The 22,724-nt window shown below is 38.9% G+C and overlaps 1 long non-coding RNA gene across 1 annotated transcript in view; it reads left to right on the forward strand.

The window, feature by feature from the left end:
* LOC131739463 (uncharacterized) overlaps positions 1 to 22,220 on the forward strand; it is a 35,597-nt gene extending 13,377 nt beyond the window's left edge. Inside the window, exon 3 of the long non-coding RNA XR_009330553.1 lies at positions 22,097 to 22,220. This is a non-coding gene — a long non-coding RNA (uncharacterized LOC131739463). The remainder of the gene's footprint in view (positions 1 to 22,096) is intronic.
* The last annotated feature ends 504 nt before the right edge of the window (positions 22,221 to 22,724 follow it).

Below are 22,724 nucleotides of genomic sequence, written 5' to 3' on the forward strand. Positions count from 1 at the left end.
CATGCCGAAATTGGATTTCGAGCTTCCTCCTTTCCAGTTTTAGTTGTGCTGCTTTGTTTTCCCGTTTATGTCTCAGCCCCTCCGTACCCAGGCGTTGTAAAAGCACACATGCAAAAGCATCTTGTGGGGCTCCCAGCATAGCAGCAGCCATGGCTGTCACTCAGCACTGTAGCATGCCAGCGTGTTATTAAACTACCTCCTTGTCAACTGTGTCAGTGTCGGTTTGCATTCTGTCTCCTCGGTTTGTATAGGGAGACGAGACTTCCTCCGAGCTGCATCGAGTCGGCAGATCTTTTTTGATGAAGCAAGGGGCTAATCTGAAATCCCCTCATGTGGATCAGCAATTGGGCATTCTGCTCCCAGGAAGCCAAGAGTGGGATTAAGACAAGACATGTAGAGTGCTCGCTTTTGAGTGGATTATGGTTGTTTGTGCATCATATTAGTTACACACATGTAGCATGTGAAGAGTACAATAATTGGTTATAGTGATTTTATATTTTGTGTGTTTATATTTTGGTCTGTATTCTCCGAAGGAAGTCAACAGCATTATACTCTAGGGCCTTCAATGCTTGTACGTATGAGAAGACATTCTTATTGTGGACGTATAGTATAGTGTGTACATATCTTATATATTGTATATGTAAAAGGGGTGCTCTGCAGCATTTGTTTGCAGTGCCTACCAAATCTTTTAAATCAAATTTCGTTACTGTTGCCTATGCCTTGTTTGTTTATTCACTTTCACTTTGTGCTCGCAGGGACAGAACAGGTACATCTCAATAGTGCAAAATACAAAGAGAGACCTAAGCGACGTTATCACTTACTCCGATTTCTTTTATATATTTAAATTGAGATTGCCGCGTACTGAAATTTAACGTAAAGCAAAAAGCAACAACAAAAAGTTATTTGAGACATTATTCAGGTGTGAGCTATCAAGAACTGAAATTGAAGATCATCATGGTATTGCTGGTGGCTTTGAAAGAAGTTTTAATGTTTAGCCCTTCTGTAACAATAGTCAAAAGGATACTGATTTCACTAGGGAATTATTGCTCTAATTGGAGATTGGCCAGCATAGTTTCTCAAGACTTTGGCGCATTCATTTTTCTAGCATGCTGGTGTACATCTTCTGTCTTGCTAAATGTAGTGTCTTCCCTGGCCTCATAGTATTCAGCATTTGGAGATACAATCCCATCTGGAGGTATCCTGGATGTTAATAAACAGATAATTTGTATGACAGGCAGTTTTAGATTTTCTCTGGCAAAGTACCAGAAACAACAGCTTGGAAGAAACCTTTTATGAGCCAGAACACTACCTTATTTGTACCTGATGCAAAAAAAACCCCCACATATCCTGTAGGCATCGTTTATCATGACACAGATATTGCATCTTTAAAAACCTTAATCCGTCTAAACAGGAACATATATGAAAATGTTGGTTTAGAAGTTTGGAATATTCTCCTGTTATTTGTTGTAAATCTTTCTCATAGCTCCGATGAGTGGGGAGGTATCTGCACAGGATGGATAAAAGACTCCCATTGCAGAGCAGTTTAATCCTTTCCTGGTTTATGCGTTTATTAAGTGTGTTTATTAAGACACACCGGAGCTTGTAACCTGTACACTGTGGCTAATTAAACAAAAAAAACTGGAACTGGCAAAACAGCTATGCAATAGGAGTCTTATTTTCATCCCCTTCATAACCAGGGAAAGATGGATATGTCAAACTCTTGGTGTGTGCATTTGTACTTTGAAATTATGTTTGTGAAATATAATATTACGTATATCAATTAAAAGGAATACATTTACACGTGACTTTAGGAGGTCGCCCTGTTTGTCTTTCACTGGCAGAATGTGTTATCAAAGTGAGGAATTTGAACAGCTGAATTACTTCTAAAGGGTACAGTGCCAGGTATAGACAGTATTAATAGCTGTGCCTGCCATAATTTAGAATCTATTGTACTATTCCAGTATTTTCTGTTTTTTTTTCCATAAACTGTCATTGCTTTCAGAGACACACTACTTGGAAAGAACAACAGGTGTTAAGTCTATCATATATTAAGCACCTGTCTGGAACCTGCACAGGTACAGCTAATACCTGTGGTTCGTCTTTGAAATACGGCCTGGATTTATTTTGTGAGCCTAAATTATTACCCTTGGAGAAACATGCTATACAGGAGCTAAAGGTGGCCTCCTAAATTACACCGAAGCATGTGGAATGGTATTCCAGGGTTTCACCCAGAACTGGCAGACATCCAGAGGTAGCAGACTAAGCCTCTGGCTTGGCACCAGGGTTTCCATGGCAATAGTCACAGAAAACTGACAGGAATCCATAGCACTGTTTTCTCGTGGTTTTTTTTTTCCTTCCAATTTTCATACCATGAAACAAAGTGTGATTGAAAAAAGCCAGATGCTGCTGCCTTGCGTATTGATCAGATGGTTTCAGATCCCACATTATTCTCTATTAAAGAAATCCCAAACACACTTACTGGACGACAGAAAGCTGCTGCTTCTTTTTTTCTTATATAAATTGTACTTAAGTTTTTTTTCTTTAAAATGGAAGCTTTTATAGCTTTGAAAAAAAAAAAAAAAAACCTCCACGACAGCAAGCCCCCAGGTCTTTTGGTCATATGAAGAAGGATCACACAGTTCTGGTGATTGATCATTTGTATAAAGCATTTATGATGTTCAGGGGGGATCCTAAAGAAAGAGTCTTTAGCCTCAGTACGTCGTGACAAATACACCAGCTCTGTCCTTGTAAATACAGCTTGTTCACTGCCTGCATTCAGTGACTGCGTGTCACACCTCTACACCCATGCCTCCTCCCACTATGAGTGGGCAGACATTTTCTTTTGGGGTACTAAAAGAAGCATTCTGGTTGCAGTTTCCGTATGGGATTCAGATTTAAATGGTTTGGTGCCCACTATCAGCTTCATTTGATCTCTGGTGAATCTTTGCTGCGCATTTTATAGTCAACTAATTTGCATCCAACTACTGAATGTCATATATCCTGCAAGCAAGGGTCAGCACTGTTTCTGGTCCATGTATAATTAAACATGCCTAATTGACGCTGGTGAAAAGAAAATACAACAACCCAGCTTTAATTAAGTGTCTGTCTGGGTTTCAGCAAGGCAGAGTTTGTAATCATTATTTCTTATTTTCACCTACTGTGAAGTTTCAGATGATAAGACAGTCTCTGAGCTACCTCTGAATACACAGAGAGAGAGCGGGCCTGGTTGCCTTGGAATAGCAAGAATTACATTAATCACATCAACTTAAAATTCCTTCTGAATTTTTACATCAGATTGACATGATGGGCTCTTGACGTTCATGAAGTAAGCTGTAGATAAACCCCTAGAAGTCACTTACACTTCCAAGACCCGGACAATACATATATACATGTCATGAGCAGAGCATTATTTTATTCCTGCCTCAAAAAAGTGAAAGGCTCATGAGGACGGAATACTGCAGTGAAATCACCTGTTATACCCCAAGTTACAATTTCAGCAAAACAAACCATTTAAAAAACAAACCATGGTTACCGCAATACCAACACTTGGTATTGCGGTAACCATACCACAATAGTTAAGGTCATTAAAATGCTGTGTACCACGGTTATGAAAACCATCATCTCTAACAGTGCATGCAAGTCTCTTTTTGTGTTTGTGATGCCTTTTGAAACATGTAAACCACATAAGAAGGATGGGTTGTTGTAAGCGTGCTGTTGTCTCTCAGCACAAATGAAATACAGTAGGATTGTGTGAAATGTCTTGTGATTATGGTGCCACAACTCCCATATAGATATTAGAGATCTGATTTACTGGTCTAAACAATGGATGATGTTTTTAGTGCTGCCTTTAATTACAGTTTATAGAACTCTACCGGAATAGTTTAAGACCATGAGCTATGGATTTTTTTTGAAGAAAAGGTCTATTTGTTGACTGTTTTAAAATGTTTTTGTTTTAATCAGGTAATGTCTGGGGATGCACAGCTGCAACACTGGAGAGAAAAAGGGTTTCTGGGGGTATGGGGGATAGCGTTCCTACTCGGACATCATCATCAGCTGATATTCCTTCTGCTCATTTAAAAGCTGATTAGGTGCTAATTGAAGAGGATTTAACTTTAAGTCTCTGCTTGACGCTTTTGAAGGCTGCTTTGAAACCCAGAAAAATATCTGCAAAGGAGGCTTTTCTCTTATCACTGTAAACCCTCCCCCCCTCCCTCCCTTTGGCTCCTCTTTCTAAATACCCTCTGGAAAATGTTTTGTTTTCAAAGAAAAATGAAGATTGTTTTCCAGTTTTAACTAAATCCAAGTTCTTCGAGAGACATTGGTCTAAGTGTCTGATAATAACCTGCAAACAAACCAAACAGTTCCCAGTATTCCAGACATAGGCCTCCACACAGCTTTGTAGAAGTAATGATACCTCTGGAGCTGTATGTAAAGCCTCTTATAATAGATTCAGATACTGTTTATACTTTAAGGGCAACAAGCTTCTAAAGCAAGCTCAACTAGATATTTGTAAATTAACTTAGATAGATTTATTTATTTTTTCTTCAGATGTGTGTTTAGTGTAACCCATCTACAAGAATAATGTTTCACTGGAGTGAATGCTTACAATATGACAATGGAGCCTATTTATCCAGTGTGCAGTAATTTGCTTTATTTTCATTGACTAAAAAAAATACATCTTGTGAGAAATGTATTGGAAAACAAACTATTACTAATTTCATAACTTTACTGTTTTTTCCTTTCAACAAAAAAGTTGGAAAAAGTTCCAAAAAGTTCAACAATGTTCAAAATTGTTTTATTTTATTTTCTGAGACCATAAAAGTTACTTTTGGTCTAAATGAATACAAAGATTTTTAAGAAATATTACAATGAGTTTATTAATAAAAATAACTTATAAAGCTCTGTGAATCAGGTGCCTAATCTTTCAATTGCAAACAAAAGGTTTAATATATAAATTGAAAGTCAATACCCCTGTAGAGGCTTATGGTACCATTAGATTTTTCCATATCGCTCTGTGCTTAAGGATTATTAGATAAACAAGGCTTTGTACATTTCTTTACAGGTTCCCTTATTGTCAGATTATTATTTTTTTCTTTACATTTATTGCGTGTGTTTCATATACAAAACTGCAGATTTTAGACATTTAAACCACAGCTTCCTTCCTGTGCTGTCTCACTCACATGACCCGAGCGCTTCCTTCCTGTGCTGTTTCACTCACATGACCCGAGCGCTTCCTTCCTGTGCTGTCTCACTCACATGACCCGAGCGGTTCCTTCCTGTGCTGTCTCACTCACATGACCCGAGCGCTTCCTTCCTGTGCTGTCTCACTCACATGACCCGAGTGCTTCCTTCCTGTGCTGTCTCACTCACATGACCCGAGCGCTTCCTTACTGTGCTGTCTCACTCACATGACCCGAGTGCTTCCTTCCTGTGCTGTCTCACTCACATGACCCGAGTGCTTCCTTCCTGTGCTGTCTCACTCACATGACCCGAGCGCTTCCTTCCTGTGCTGTCTCACTCACATGACTCGAGCGCTTCCTTCCTGTGCTGTCTCACTCACATGACCCGAGCGCTTCCTTCCTGTGCTGTCTCACTCACATGACCCGAGCGCTTCCTTCCTGTGCTGTCTCACTCACATGACCCGAGCGCTTCCTTCCTGTGCTGTCTCACTCACATGACCCGAGCGCTTCCTTCCTGTGCTGTCTCACTCACATGACCCGAGCGCTTCCTTCCTGTGCTGTCTCACTCACATGACCCGAGCGTTTCCTTCCTGTGCTGTCTCACTCACATGACCCGAGCGCTTCCTTCCTGTGCTGTCTCACTCACATGACCCGAGCGCTTCCTTCCTGTGCTGTCTCACTCACATGACCCGAGTGCTTCCTTCCTGTGCTGTCTCACTCACATGACCCGAGTGATTCCTTCCTGTGCTGTCTCACTCACATGACCCGAGCGATTCCTTCCTGTGCTGTCTCACTCACATGACCCGAGTGCTTCCTTCCTGTGCTGTCTCACTCACATGATCCGAGCGCTTCCTTCCTGTGCTGTCTCACTCACATGACCCGAGCGCTTCCTTCCTGTGCTGTCTCACTCACGTGACCCGAGCGCTTCCTTCCTGTGCTGTCTCACTCACATGACCCGAGCCTCTATCATATATAACAGCAACTTTATTAACCTATAGCGTTGTATATTATACAAAGGAAAATACAAAGAGGCTGTGTTAGCAGTGCAGTGACAGTATTAGAAGGGTCACTATAAATAACATTTTTTTTTTTTTAACTTTGCCGCAGATCATGCAACAAAGCTCTTCAAAACCGTTGCGTAATTGCAAAGTGAAGTAAGTTGAAATATTGCTAAGAGGAGATCTGCGCTTCATTGAGATGCATGCAGCGCAGCGCCCGACCCCTTCATTAAGGCTAGATTCGCTACGGAAGATCATATCACTTTTATTAGCTGCTTGTAACAGAACTATACGTTATTGTAAAACCACAGGCTCTGAGAATTGTTTGCTTGTCAGATATAACACGCAGTTTAACCCCGGCCAGGTCAGCAGTGCACCTTTAAAAGCAAGTCAGCCCTGTGTTTTTCCAAGCAGAGCTGCTGAGGAGGCTGCCGTAGCTCTATGGGCTATAGTTGCGGGCCCCTCTGTTTACGTTTTCCCAGTCCAGACCTGTGTGTATTAAATTCCATTAGGAGCTCCTAATCCGACGTAGCCCCTCACGTCAAAATTCAGCTTCCTTAATCCTACTGAATAGAGTTCTCATTTGGTGGAAATATTTAAGCAACAACACATGAAGACACAGGGCTTAAAATACTGGAACCAATTGGCTCTGCTTGATTTAGGTTGTTAGGTTTATACAGTAGCTTCCTAAGCCTCTAGCTGCCACTCTATGGCTTTAACTACTGTATAAGCACAACTTTGAACTATTGGTCCTGACAGTTTTTGAATCAAAGGCAATAAATCCTTTTACTGTTCCGCTCAGCTTTTTCTTTTCAGGAAAGTATGCGTTAACTCGTGTATTTGTAGCTGTGAGAAAACGGGTAAAGTTCTCTTAGGCTTCTCATATTGAACCAAAAGATGCCTGTGGGTTGTTTTGACCATTGCTAGCCTTGGGATAAGTCTCTTTATTGCCCTGTACCAGCCGCTTATCCAGCATGGCAGGATTTCCCCATTGCTTCCTTTAGAGGCATACAATCAAAAAGGGGATAACATATTTTTTTCCTGGAGACTATGGTTCTTAATTCACTGGCCAGCCAGCCATGCAGTTTTTAATATAAAATTAAAAAACAAAACCCAATAACTGTACTTAAAGTAATCTGAACTGCTTATTTAAACCTATATACATGACAAAAACATACTAAAATAATTGTTTTAACCATGAGTAATAATTGTTTCTGTTTTTTTTAAAGTAAAAGCAATCCTAACTATTACAAGCTTGTGTATTTTAATGTTAAAGTGTCGTTTTTTTGTTGTGTTGTTAAAAGGGGGCTCTAGTTTTTTTTTTTTTATAACGCCACCCCCCCCCCCCACCCCCCACCCCCCCAGTATTTCACACCCATACATTAACATTGCAATTTAAATTAATAACAATCATTTATTTAGTAATTTAGTCTTTTTGGGGGGTTTCTCTTCAGCCTGAAGTTCCAATTCCACTCTCTGTGACCTTTCTGAATACTGGGACCCTCCTGACAAATAATTGCATTATGTCTTAACCTTGAATAGTTTTGCTTGTGAATGTTGATTAATTCTGGTTTCGCTTTTCTAAATGTTAATACAAACTTGTGTTACATACAGTATGTTGACAAAAAGATCACCTTTTTCTAGCTTCTCATGAGACCGCTCAGTGGACACTGCGTTACTTTGGCAATATTGCCATGATGTACAATGACAGATTCTGATCCTGCACAGAAAAAAAAACATGTTTTTAATGTTATTGGATCCCACTCTAGAAAAAGTGTTTGTTAATGTTTTATTTTTAGGAATTCACCATTTGTTTTGGTCAATATCGAAAAAGCTGTGCTTGTTAGAAAGAAAGTGCTTTCAGTAAATCAAACTGAAACTTGTGGAGTTCTGTTACATGTAATTGAATTACCTATTTAGACCCAAGTTTACCGAAACCATTGTCCTCTTTTCTAGGAACACACGTTTTTGATGGCATGCATCCCCTTATATCTAACTTTCCTATGTGTTACAGCTCTTAATTTTTAATCAAATGCACTGCTTTTGACACCAAACCCTACAAATCATGAATGGTGGAATCATGCTTTCTCTAAACAGAACAGAGCCCACATTGGTTGTTACCAAAGAGTCTAATTCTATATCGATGTAGAGCAGCTTATGATGATGATTTTTTTTTTTTTTGTATTTGTGAGAATTGCTCAGCAGTTACAACAGTGTCTGGGTATTTGCAACAACCCGCTTGAACTAGTTTTCATTATTGAATGGAATACTCAATATTTAATGACACAGTATTTTATTGTGTACACAATATGTATGTTTGCAAACCTTTTCATTTTTTTAAAGCTGGTGCAACCTGTACTGTAATTGACAACATTTGATAGATTCAAGTCAACAGCAGAGAATTACATGTCTATGAATGTTGCTGCCATGCATCTTCCACACCCTGTCCCACCAGGGTGCTCCAACAATAAAACTGTAAATCACAGTCACTATGTAAATCCAGTAGTTGCAATAAATGTGCCAATTATTGCCATTCATATGTTGGCTCTGTGACCAGCAGTCTCCTAGAAACTGGTTTGCACTGATCACAACTCATTTTGGCCTCCCTTTCTGAGTCAGCAAAGGTACCCAGTGCCAATTGTCCGCTGTTGCCTGTTGTACTTTATCTCAGGCCTTTATCGGTAAAAGGCTTGTGTGTAAACTCACTGCACCGCCTAGCTCCCTGCATTTTTTACTTCTTAACTGAAGCATTCATGCAGTTAGAATGCCCCAGAGTGGCTTGACTGTGTTCCAGGTGGATGTTTTGAGGTCAGAGTTGGACGTTTGGACTGGCCCCTTTGCCTGGGGCCGATCTTCCCCTTTTACACCTGAGGGTCAGATATAGGAAGGCCCTGGGAACGAGTCAGGAGATGCACAAGCCTTTGGTGTCATTTTCAATTACGCGTCTAAAAACTGACAGCTAGCGGCATGCTGGATTTGGATGTTATTGAGACTTTTAAAGTGTGGCATCCTATTTTCTTCTACCAAATGAGCCTAATTTCCACAAACTGACTTAAGAAAACAGGAACGTGCCCCACGATCATCAGAGCGTGTTGTTTTATTTGTTCTATTTCCTCTGGTTTTTCAGTAGGTCGATGGTGTGTTTCGAGAAGCAGAGAACTGAATGACAGGGGTCACACACACAAATAGGGCACTTTTTTCCCGCAGGTCAGGACAGTGACAGAGGACTGACTTTTGACTCTTATGGCCTTTTCGCGTAGGGTTTGAACCAAACATATGCCTGCAAATTGTACCAAACCTTACTTCTATCCAGCAATAAATGTGGACACATACTTTGGGTTTATTAGCTTATTCTCATTTTACAAAGAACTGTTTAACCTAAGAGATTTTCCTCACAGTTGTGGGAACAGGACCCCATATGTGAAGCGCCCCTAAATGTGACTGCAACATATTTCTGTCTGGTGCCTGATTCTGTTACAGTGCACAGGAGCAGTCGCATTAATAAAGAATCAATCCGGCTTATTATTTCACAAAGTAGTGCCACTGCTTCAACTGAGCAGGGATGTCAGCTTGAATCTGTTTTGCATCTGTGGAATCGAGACAAGGGATAACAGTGTTTTATGTGGGAGATCCAGCGCTCATTTCTATATATAATGATGTTTGTAACAAGAACTGGTCGCTCATGGCGGTGATTTGTTTTCCAATGAAGGCTACCTTCCTCTAATGGGATAGGAGGTGCCAGTAAGTTATCTGAATTGGTTGGCTTTTATAAATGAGCCCTAGTAAGTGTAATCTTGTATAACCATCATTACCCTCAATCAACAACTTTTTACACAACTGCAGGCAGGTAGCAAACCACACAGGTGGGTTTGACAATAAAGGAATCTACATGTAGTTTTGACATTTGCTGGTCCTAAAAAGCATATCTTGGGAACACATTTAGTATACACAACACGATACGTTAGGTTTGATGAATCGTAACATTCAAATACGGATCTATGTTCACCTCTCAGCCGTTGTAGACCTGAGTGGCTATTCTTATGTTTTGGGAGTTTGGCTATAGTTTAATTTTGTTGCAGACAAACTGATGCCACCTACAATTCCTGATCCATGTCCCAGAGCTAATAATATTTAGTAAAACAAGCCTGGTCACTTGTAAGGTTAACTAAGCTTATGCAAATGCATTTTATCTTTTGCATTTAATGTGCTGTTGACTCCTTCTTCATGTAATTAAACATTACATTGCTTTTGTTTCCTGAAATGTACTGATAACAGGAAGCTACTTAATTGAGTGACATTATGAACAGGTGTGCCATTCTTTTATATAAATGTATAAAGAATATATTGATTTATTTATGAGCAGTTATTTATCCGGGGTTAGTACCTCGTTCACACAGATATAGATCAGCAGCACAAACGTGCTCTAACATGCAAGACAAGCACAACGCAAACAGAAACCAAAAAGGTTAACAACAGTGATAGAATTTAAAAACAATGGCAAACAAGGCGGTATTGAGAAGGGCTTGTTAAAGACTCAAGTGTGTCTTTAGGTTAGGAGCACAATTCTTTCTAGGCAAATTAATGTTTACCAAAGTCATTTTTCTTTTTTTTTTTTGGCAGGCAGTTTCACATGCAATGTAAGGGAACAATGCTTAACACCTGACTCTTAATACAATGCAGACCAATATAGGCCTAGTTAAGACAAATAAGAAAAATTGAGAACTAACATACAACTAAGGCAGAACTGTGAAGCCCACTTTAATTGTTTCTTTTTAACATTTTGCATTTTTTTGGTGCAGATTACAGCCCGTAATAAAAAGGCTTTTAACATTTTTTTTCATCAGATCATCCTCTTTTTCCTTTTCATTTTTACCTTTAGTCAGTGCTTTACACTAACCATTAAATACTTTATCGAGCTGCAGCCCCCACAGCCCAGCACAGTCCTTCTTTGCTGCGGTAGCTGATACCAGGACTAAGATGTATGCACAGGGCTGTTCTTCTATTGAATCTCCCACACTGAAATGGAAACATACTAAAGTTCCAAACACATTCAGTATTTGATGCTGAGGAGTGTTTTGTGCTATTTTTATCAGCGTGCAACCTGAACTTCTTTGACTCGAATGTGGAACACAAACCCTGTGTAGCTCCTAGTTTACAAGGGTACACTGCTGGCAGGATATCGAATATGCACACATTGTGATTACCCATTGTGAGAATTAACTCAAAGTAGCACACAGATATTGCATGAACTGGGCAGTGTGGCCGTCTCTGTTTTTATGGTTGTGTGTGAATGTTGCATTTATAAGCCTTTTGGCAAGCTGCTATCCCATCCCACATACTGATGTATTTAACGCATAGCAACCTGAATTAAAATGCTATGTGGTGGCCCCCATCCAGATGCTTGTTGTTAGAGACAAAGTTAGTTTACTGAGTTTATTTAGTTTTTCATCTTGTTGTTGCCGTGAGCTGGACTGCCATACTTTGATGTTTAATTCTTATCAACATAGGGATCCAGGCAGTTAATCCTCAAAAAAGCGGCAGCTGCATTTCCCAATCCCAACTCAAACAGGCGCTTGGGTATTTTCCATCATTTCTCCTCGGTGCTCTGGTATGCAGGGCTGTTGTTTATCCACCTTGTCTCAACACAACCAGTTGAAAGCTGCAGAAATGGTAGATAGGCTGTTCCATGCCTTTCAGACACAGGGAGGCTTAGCAGAACAGTCCCCAGGGAAATCTTTGCCACTCTGGGAGACTAAAAACATCAGGGGAGCAATTTAATAAATCTCCTGAAGTTTTCAAAGAAGCCATATTTAAGCAAACAACAAAACAAAAAAAGGCCTTGGCTCCTGTAGGCTCTTTACCTTTATAGAGCTTAAACAGGGCTGAGAGAGTGGCATCAGTGGGAAGATAATGAAAATTAAGAAGAATGATAGTGAACAAAGAGCAAAGCCTGAGAAGGGAAGATAAGATAAGAAGGAATGTTTGCAGTGTGGAGACTGTCTTCCTCTCAGCTTAACTCCTCCACCTCAGGCCTGCTGGGGCTGAGGTGAAGAAGGCCTAGCTCCATTCTTGTGGATTAGACTTTGGAGCTATGATTATATCATAAACTCCCTCCATTAGTCAAATTCGCTGTCAATAACAGGCTACTGTGTCATTAAGTTTTACTAAATCCATTTTTATGGGCCTCTTTTCTCACAAACAGTGGTCGTAAATCTTTAAAGCGAGTTTCAAAATAGCGTCTTTACTTCAGAAGGTACCCTGACATCTAAGACTTGTATTTGGTCAGGGTTTCTGCACACTATTCTTGATCTTAGAAGTTGTAAATTATTTAATTTTAACTACAGGCTTATTGGTTACTTACTCAAAAGGAACCTTTTTGATGTTGCCAGGTAACCAATAATGATAACTTCCTACAATTTATAAGTTGACACACAGATAAGACTTATTTTGCCTACTGTAGATTGTTCTTTGCTTTAATTAAGCTTCAAACGTCTGTTACTACTAAAGGAGATTATTTTTATGGATGCATCTTTTTTTAAGTGAGATTGTAAATTGCACGGATAATCATGTATATTCTGGCTTTTTTTTGCATATCCTTCTTAGTTATACCATCTCTTTAATGCATACCATGGCTAATTCTACCCCTTATTGCTTGACAAAATCAGATGGCTGACGGCACTCGTTTCGGAGGACGCATGTGCTCGTCCTCGTCTCTCCCGAGTTAGTGCAGCAGTGAGCCGAGTTGAATAATAATTGGACATTACAAAAACTGGGAGAAAATCGGGAATTAATAAAAAAAAAATTGTTAAAAAAAATAAAATAATGTAGAACAGTCGCTTGTTCTGTTACTTCTTTTTGACCAATAAAGTGTGTTCTGACACCTCTTGTGAATGGGGTAAACAGTCACGTCGTTAAGGAAGAACACCAGCTTGGAGTTGAGCATAAAACTCGTATTTTCTCCTGAAATACCTGAATAGAAGAAAAACTCAAATAATGCAATCAAGTTGATCTTATATATCAAAACCCTGTTGTGAATATTGGATGTGTACAGGAGTATAGGGAACATTCAAATATTGCAGTGTACAGAAATGTTACAGATTAAAATGGATTGGTGTTTTCCTCAGGTATTTGACATCCTGTTTGCATATCTCTTTGTAAACCTTTGGGACCCGGGTACACCTTGGATATTGAGTGCTGTTTTCTGCTTTTAAACCTGCATAGAAAGATATTGTTTGAGAGGTTGCGGGCATCAGAAGTGTATTGTTTTTTAAGACTGGGGATGTCATAATGGAATAAGCTTGGTGGAAAACATTATTTGAATCGGAACCCCAATCTAAACAATCAAGCAATTTTTCTGTCTGATCATTGCAAACAAACACAGACTATGGGTCTGTTCACCGCTGCAAAGAAACTGATGAGGCGGAAGTACATGCACCAGTGACTGGATTAAAACAACAGTTTGGTGACATCAACTTCGTGCTGCAGCGGCAGGCAAGGCTGTAACAGACTTGCTGTTGTCAGAAAGAAAGACATTTTTTAGACTGGTGCACCCTGGGTGATGTAGTCCACCATGTCCTTTAAAACTACATTTTTGCAGAACTCTTTTCTCTGCCTCTTGCTTAATTAATATTAATATCAGATTAACATTCTGTGACTTGTTCATACTACAGTTTCCTTTTAACTAACCTCCTGGGGATTCATGTTTTTTTTTTTTTTTTTTTTTTTAATTGTCTGGCTAAGTTCCATATATTTTAAAGCATTTATATACCTGTCAAGTATAATGCTAAAGATTTAAAAAAAAAAAATGAAGATAGGTAACTGAGGACCTACATGCAAAACCTTGAAAGAAACCTGAGTAAAAATGATAATAACTAAAGTGCAGCTTTGGTGAATAGGTGCACAAACTGCCAAACATATTTAAGGTAGAGGTCTCAAATAAAGACTAGGTGACATTTGCATATGTTTATAAAACAGTAACGCAAATGTGCCATTTTCAGTAAACAAGCCCATTGTGACATGGATCAGTATAGCTTTAGATGGAGTGTGACATGGTTGAGTATAGCTTTTGATAGTGTGCAAATACTGCTTTTATTGAAAATGGCAATGGATTTCTAAAATATTATTATTATTATTATTTATTTCTTAGCAGACGCCCTTATCCAGGGCGACTTACAATTGTTACAAGATATCACATTATACATTATTTCACATTATACAGATATCACATTATTTTTACATACAATTACCCATTTATACAGTTGGGTTTTTACTGGAGCAATCTAGGTAAAGTACCTTGCTCAAGGGTACAACAGCAGTGTCCCCCACTGGGGACTGAACCCACAACCCTCCGGTCAAGAGACCAGAGCCCTAACCACTACTCCACACTGCTGCCCCATATATATACCAATGACACCATCCTTATCTTCATTGTGGACCTCTCTTAGCCTGTAGTTGCTGACAGTCAGGGTTAGGTCTACATTATAAAAGGTCTTCAAGGATGGATCACTCTGGTCCCAGGGTATCTGTATTAAACAGCTGCTGTAGTTGTATAGAGCTGTCTAGTGGCCTGTTGACCACACAAGCTGGGGATTTCCTATGTTCCAATGGAGATCAATTTCCCAATAGAGCTGTGCTCTGCTGCCTTGTAGCACACCGGGTTTGTCACCACAGGGAAGGACCATTGTTCCCAAGCATAACCATGCTCTCCGATACCATCAAGCCCTGTGAATGAAAATGCAATCAAGGGCCTTAATTAAATGGAAAATGAAAACAATTCGGAAGATCACACCTATCCGCCCAAAGAAAAGGAATGGAATTTTAGGGTTTCAGTCATTTAAGTGAGCAAAAGAAAGGGCTGAACTCAGATTTTTACACCCATTAACACCTCATTCAGGTCAGTTAGCATGATAAGATCACATGGCACCCTGTGGCATGGTGGGATAGGTGTAACAATGCCCTCCTGCGGAACTGTATTTGGGAAACACTCTGGCTTGTGGAGAAATCTTAAATCTTGTTGTTGGATCTTATATTGCATTGCAACCCCGTGTTGCATACATGCCTTGAAATCCAAACTGGTCAAAACAGAACTGAATCATGACGAGCAGTTAGACATGGGGATAGCTTGGCAGTATTTAGTCAAATTAAGTAGTCATTTTACTTACTGTTTACATAACTATTTAAAAAGATATTTTGTGATTTTAATTTAGTATTTTAAACACCCGATTCTTGATTTTCTGAAGCCATGTGTACTTTTATTATTAGCGTTTATTTAATTTTACTGGCAGGTCTCTGAAGAAGACCGATATGCTTACAAATCATGTTCTTATTGTTCAAATTTAAGTATCTCAAGGCATACTGTAATTTGAGTGGGTTTCTAAGTGTAGTCAGATATTGATCCCCATAAATACCGTTATATCTACTAACGTCAGGTCACGGACTGCAAAGCAAGTTAGACGATGATGGCTAGCGACTCTGTGCTGTAATGCTGGAGCAATCTGTAAGAATTCCTTTTAACAATATGTAGATATCTGAGATAATATCATCTGCAAATTAGCAAGGAAATGTGTGTGTCTTCAGTGGCTATATAGCTCTTTTATTGAACTGAAGTAAGGAATGCAGGTTAGTGATGGTTTGCCATTCATATTCCTATGGGGAGGGGAAATGGGGCGGGAGTGGGGTGGATGTTGCAGTTCAAGTTTATTGTGGTTGAATTTTCTGTTGTTGTCAGTTACTAACTGTATTTCAGATTTCAGACGTATTATTTATTTATTTATTTATTAGCAGACACCCTTATCCAGGGAGACTTACAGTTGTTACAAAGTATCACATTACACAATATCACCTTACACATAAGAGCAGTTATAAAGAACAGTAAAATCAGTAGAAAATAAGATCAAATTCAAATAAGAGCAAAATAAAGAGTACAGTAAATAATTACCTTTAAGAGTGAATTCGACTAAGAGCAGTTAAACTTATCGTAAAGATAGTTGCTTATAAGAGTGAATTCCATTAAGAGCATGTAGTAAGTATGAGAAATGGATAAGAACAATTTCAGATAAGAGCAATTACAAAAAACATGGATACAGATACCTTTAAGAGTAAAATCCACTACAAGATACAGAAAATAGTTATAATTAAGAGCATCTGAAATACCAGTGGTTGACTCTCTTTACTTAGGGGGTAAACTGGCAAATTGAAAGAGGAGATATCATGCTGTAGCTTTAACACAGTGATAATGCTACATCATGTGTAAGATAGGATGTCTTTCATTTTAATAAACTATTTCCTGTTCTTAATTCAACAGATATGCTTGTTTATCTGATATTTATTTTTGTTAGTAGTCATGGGACGCTGTACATAATTACTCATGATGTGTCTGCTTAACGTTCTTTTCATAAGAATACAAACTTGCGATGTATAAACACTGAGCAAATTCTGCAGCATATTTCTTTCTCTAGAAAGGAATGCTTGCTATATAGTGGACTTCATGGTTGCACACCCCATGTTCACATTTCAAGAAACTGAAAAACGAACCACTAAAAGTTGCAAGCAGCAATATCCCCCTGGAAATGATAGCTGAGCAAGTTTCACTTTCTTTGCAACTGTCTAAATCACAAATGAAAGGGAAAGAGAAAAATCCCATTTAAAATACTGACAACCCGTTAGAAAACCGAAAAACGCAAAAGCATCACTTCTCAGTTTATTAGACCGCTATTATAAACCTTTATTATAAACCTTTTTTTTACAACACTTTTAAGATTGATCCTTTCTAGATATCTCACTGCCTAGCAATGTTTTGAGCAGTGATGCAACAACATTTTAGAACAGGTCTCACAGAGTTTTGCCAGGGGGAAAGAAACTCTTTTGTTTGCCCCCTCCCCCCCACTCCTCCCCTTTTCAATTTAGCACTCTTTATTTCTCACCATTTACTTGCAGTAATATATTCCTCCCCCTTCAAACCTACCTTGCATGAGAAAACAGCAACTCAGCACAAAAACAGAACTGTTTCAAATTCATAAATATTAATCAGTCAACACCCCTTTCCATTTAGAATCAGAGACTGGTACTAAATTCCCATTTTTTAAAAAAAAAATCCCAGACAGCCCCTCACGAGAAAGCAGCAAAGCCCTGGGAACCCTATTAATAGAGCCTGCAGTCAGGGAGAGCGCGCAAGGCCCTGACCTCTGGAACAGCTGGGATCATAGGTGACAGGGCAAAACTTTGGCTCAATTGTATATTGCTTTGAAAGGAAAGTAATTTTTTCCCTGCTTTTTGGCCGAATTTCGAAAGTATTTAGGTCCTAAAACAAATGATTTGTTTCCTTTGTTGATCCCCAGCTGACAGCCTCTGTGGGTTTAAGGGACCTCCTTTGTTTTCAATGCATTTAGTTTTGCTTCTTCTGAAAGAGAAAAGACCCCTTTAGTTTATGGGCAGGACATAATTTGTTCTGAAAAAAAGTTTTCAATATATATATATTGAGAGAGAGAGAGAGAGAGAGAGAGAGAGAGAGAGAGAGAGAGAGAGAGAGAGAGAGAGAGAGAGAGAGAGAGAGAGAGAGAGAGAGAGAGAGAGAGAGAGAGAGAGAGAGAGAGAGAGAGAGAGAGAGAGAGAGGAGAGAGAGAGAGATTAGATTTAGAAACAAAGATAAATGTTAATACAGCTGCCCATAGACATAAATCTGCAAATTTCCATTGAATTTTTACTATATTTGTGATGTTAATAACAGGGTCATTTAATCACCCCTGGAGAAAAAAACACTTGCAGGAATCATATATATTAAGATCTGCTGCTGTTTTGGTCATTTAAAGACTGTGATACTTTAAGAAAAACAAAACATTCAAACACACAGAAACTTATCCAAGTACAGACCAGAACACCGCAGTTGGTTGGCAATGTTCCTTCTTTCTTCTAATCTCGGCTCAGACAGCAGGTCACTCTGAGCCCCAGGCAGGTAATTTCGGACTTCTTTCTGCACAGCAGTAAAACCGTATGTGCCCAAAGAGGCTCCGACTTGGAGCAAGATGTGACATCCCAGTTCAGTTGCCTTGGGGGAGTCATTTCTTAGGACAAGGCCTCTTCTTTTCTTCTTTCTTGCATGGGGCTCTTCACTCTGCAAATCCAGGTAATCTACTACTGACTTCATCCATAGCTTCCAACTCCATCAGAAAGTCAGGAGGAAAAGTAAAACACATTTCAACTTCACTTTTTCAGTATTCACTTCGCCAGACTAAAGTTCCTTAGTGGGTAGTTCCAATACATAAGAAGTGATTAACTTTTATGAATACGGTTAAATTGCTTTTATAAGTAGACTGTTTGCTTGTTAATACTAAAAGTGGGTTAAATTGGTTGCTCTGTGCTTGTTGTCCAGAAAGTTTATTTTGGTTTGTTTATTTTTTTAACCCTGGAAATAGACTCATGGTAGTTACTGGTTGGTCGGTGATGTGTCAATATAGAGTAAGTTAATCCAAACATACTGTTCTTAATAACAGACCATGCTTCAGTAAGCGCGTCGTTGGGACTGTAAGACCACCCCCCCCCCCCCCCCCCCCCCCACGCACTCATCACCACCAAACACAAACTACTTTAAATCACAGGTTATTATTCTTTAAAAATATATGTACCGGGTAGGTGGGTCTGATTGGCCTTTTGAGAATGTAGTTTACTACAATACCAGGGCATCTATTCTTAGTGGCCTATTAGAAATGTTATGGATTACTGGCAAAAAAGGACAGCTACAATCTATTCCCGCTGTATTTAGAATAAAATTGAAGGTGATTAGTTAAGGAGCAGGCAGCATTATAACTGGATAGGCAGATCTAGATTTGTGATCTTTTCTCGTAGAAGGGGTCGGGATGCAGTTTCCACGTCATACCAATATCAATACTGATGGTAGTATTGCCACTAGGGATCCCCAGATAATTGAGTTCATAGGATTTATTAATGAATACGTGTCCTGTCACTTGTTTTAGTCTTGTGTCTAGACAAGTAAAGTCCGGGTGGCTGATAGACTGCGACATACCTAACTGAAGGCAGATGTGCTGCAGAGGCTGTGTCTGCACAGACTGGGAAGTTCAGAATTGTGGTTACACTCAGGGGGGCACAAAATGAATTATACCCTTACTTAAACACTTATAAAAAATGAAATTCTCCACATACAGCCTTCACCTGTAGATTACAAACATTGCAAACCTGCATAATGTGTGTATTATTAGACCATTTAGACTACTTTGCAATTGCCTAGAGCATACAAAACACAATGTCAAGTCTAAAGCCCAAAATGTTATTGACACTAAAGACTCTGGGTTCTGCACGGTACAGTGTGGGAACCCTCCAGAACAAGCAAAGGATTACATTTTGAAGATGAGCGACTCAGTTACTTAACGCATCCACCGAATACAAGCAATGTGGGCTGTACTAATTCAGAATACTCGCGGGGGTGTTACTTTTTTATGAGTAGAACAGTTGGTTGATAGGGTCTGCTTGTTATTGCAGGTGCGTATTTTAATAGTTTTTTATGAATGCCTTGATCTGCGCCACAAACCTCTGGGGACACCAGAGTTCACTGAGGGGCACAGTCCTCCAACCCCCCCCCCCCCCCCCCCCCCCCCCCATACTCCCTAGAGGATATGCCATCGGTTTGAGCCTGTAACTGCACTTCCAGTTTTAAACCTATGATTTCATATATATTTTTATATATATATATATAGATGATCCAAGTGACTTCAGTTCCTTTTATCGGTTCCTGACGTAAATTTAGAAATGATTAAATTGTTGGTTTCTTAATGTTTTGTCTGGATGTAGTACGAAGATAATTGTAACTTAAAGTGGTATGCAGGTAACATGTCAAGATTCTAAACATACAATGACACTTACATTATAGATGTTGCAGGTACTTTTAGAAGAAAAAAATGTCCAGTTATTATTATTATTTTTAATTTATTTAATGCTTTAATACTATTAAGTATCTATAACTATTAAACACTCCACAGAGTGCTGAATTTAGAAATACTAAAAGAAACTAAAATTCTAAGTTTTTTATTTTCTTTTAGTATTACTGCATATTCTTGAGTGTTTTATAGTTATGGAAAATATACTTCTAAGATGGAAAAAATGATTTAAAAAAATAAAACCTACTGTAGCCTGATGCTAAAGTAATGAGACCCTCATTACAGATGTCACATGTCAGAAGTTTGGTTCTAACTGTACTTCATCCTGGAGCACAGAAAGCCAGATGGGCTTATTCTGCAAATGTGATAGACATTTGAGTATATAGACACATGAGTATATAGACATTTCATATTAAATGATATGTATCTATTTCACTTATGCAAACTATTCTATCTGATATGAAATTCCCATTATATTATGCCCATGGGTAAGCTTTGTTTTTGTTCACAAAAAGTCCAATTTCTAATTGAATTTCTGACTGACTTACAGATGAACTAAAGACCTGTTTACATCACATATAAAACAAGATATTAAAACCTCCTAATTGGAAAAAAAAATGAAAACGTCTTTTCCGTGAATAACAGATATAAAGTCTCTTGATTTCACAAAAGTCCTGGGGGTGGGACCTACACTGCAGAGATACACAGCTTACATTCACACTGTAACAATACAGCCATTAAATCAAGACAGAGGAAGGCATTCAAAGGTTATCGCCTAAAGTGCTGTCAAAAATGTACTCAGAAAAGAAATTGGTCTCCACAGTGATTGGCGCTAGAGGTAGGACCTTGTCGCACTGTGCTTCCAAAGACAAGAACATCTGCAGCTAAAATAAATACAGTGAAGACACAGCTGGGAAAGAAATGTGACTTTCGGGCACTAAGTTTATATGAGGTCACTAGAATGGGATCTTTTTTTCCCTGATACCTGCCTGCACTTTTCAGTTCAATACCTGTCAATGGGCAGAACTGTTTTCCAGACAGCCCAGGAATCGATCTGCTGCCCACCAACACACTGTTTTGCTTAAGCTGTGTGTGACGCTGTCCAGCCCCCTCCCTACTCGTCAATCTTGACATGACACTTGGGGAATGTGAAAGAATGAAGGAAGCCAGACCATTGGGAGTCATCATTAACTGAGGCCCAAATTAGCTAGGAGATTGCTGGCCAAGGCTAACGACTGGGTGGGTCAGTGGGTTATGTTCCTTCTCATAAAGGGCATTCCTTAATTATACCTTTAACATCTGGGACCTGGTTTCCTTTCTATCCCATCATCCAGAGACTGTTGTTGCTTACATGGGTAATAGAAGTGATTCTGGGTGAATCTCATCTCAGTGTTTGATACAGTATTTCTATGCAATCCTTAATATGCAAATTTACTTTAGACCTTAACAAAAAGCATCCTGAAGTAATGCACTGCAGCTTTTTAATGTGCCCCAAAACAATATCTCTCTTGTACTAAGAGGGGTTCCTTTATGTCTTTTACATTTTGCTAATCTTACATGTTTCATCATATCCTATTCTGTTTGTTCTGCCTGATTCATTATTGTTTCTGCTTATATCATTTTTTAACTAACCAGGGTCTACCAAACTGTACCATACCATACCATTGGTTTATATGCTATACATCCTCTATCTACAAGTAAAATAGGCAGAGAGCTTAAAGGTACCAAAGAACAAGGCCAGGGACATAAGGGGTTCACTCAGATAAGAATGGACAATGTTATGGACACAGTTTTTCAACCACTGGCAACGTGTCCTTTGGCATTTCTGTCTTCAAAAGGTTATGTATATTATAAAGGTAGTTTCTTCATATGTCATTTTAATATAAAAATATATATCAGGCTTCTGCATCAAACATTCCTTACTATTCAATTCCGTGATGTTCCTATTTTAAATATATATATACACAGATATATGCAGGCTATCAGCGAGCATCTCAGTTCAGTCAGTCCTCTCTATTTTCTGCCTCCACAGAGCCCCACTCGATTCTGATTACCCAGGGGATTCCGCTATTGAAGATTTTCCCACCAGCCTGGTCGACTGGAATATAAAGTTTCTCCTTTCTGTGGCCCTGTTTAATGATCTCCTTCCAGCTGCCCAGTCTCATAAATAAAAATCATGAGAATGCAATACATTTTGATCCAGTATTTGTTTTCAGACTTCACGTTGCAGGATAATCCCGTTTGTCATTGTTGAGTTCAACATGCACACTTGCCAGTTTGGAAACTATAAATGTACACATTTGTTCACGGTGCTGTTGTTGAACCTTTATGAAAGTTTATTGGGGTAAATTTGTGTCTGTCACCATGTGAATTTAGCTGACCGTTCTATGGTTTTAGCACAGTGTTGCCATACTTAAGAATGGCTTTAAGCATTTCTATTGAGCTTGAAAACTATTTACTTTGCTTTCACTCTATTAATGCAGTAAGCTTTTTAAAAGCTATTTTGAATAAGGAGTACCATCAGAACCAAATCAATGGCATACTTCTATATATTTTGATACTATAGACTTATCTTCATTCTAGTTTTATGTACTTTAACACTTTGGGATTGTTTTTCAATGTTTTAATTTAAAAATTCCACATGTAAAAACATTTCTTAA

Source organism: Acipenser ruthenus, chromosome 11 (genome assembly GCF_902713425.1).
Source record: "Acipenser ruthenus chromosome 11, fAciRut3.2 maternal haplotype, whole genome shotgun sequence".
Lineage (NCBI taxonomy): Eukaryota > Metazoa > Chordata > Actinopteri > Acipenseriformes > Acipenseridae > Acipenser > Acipenser ruthenus.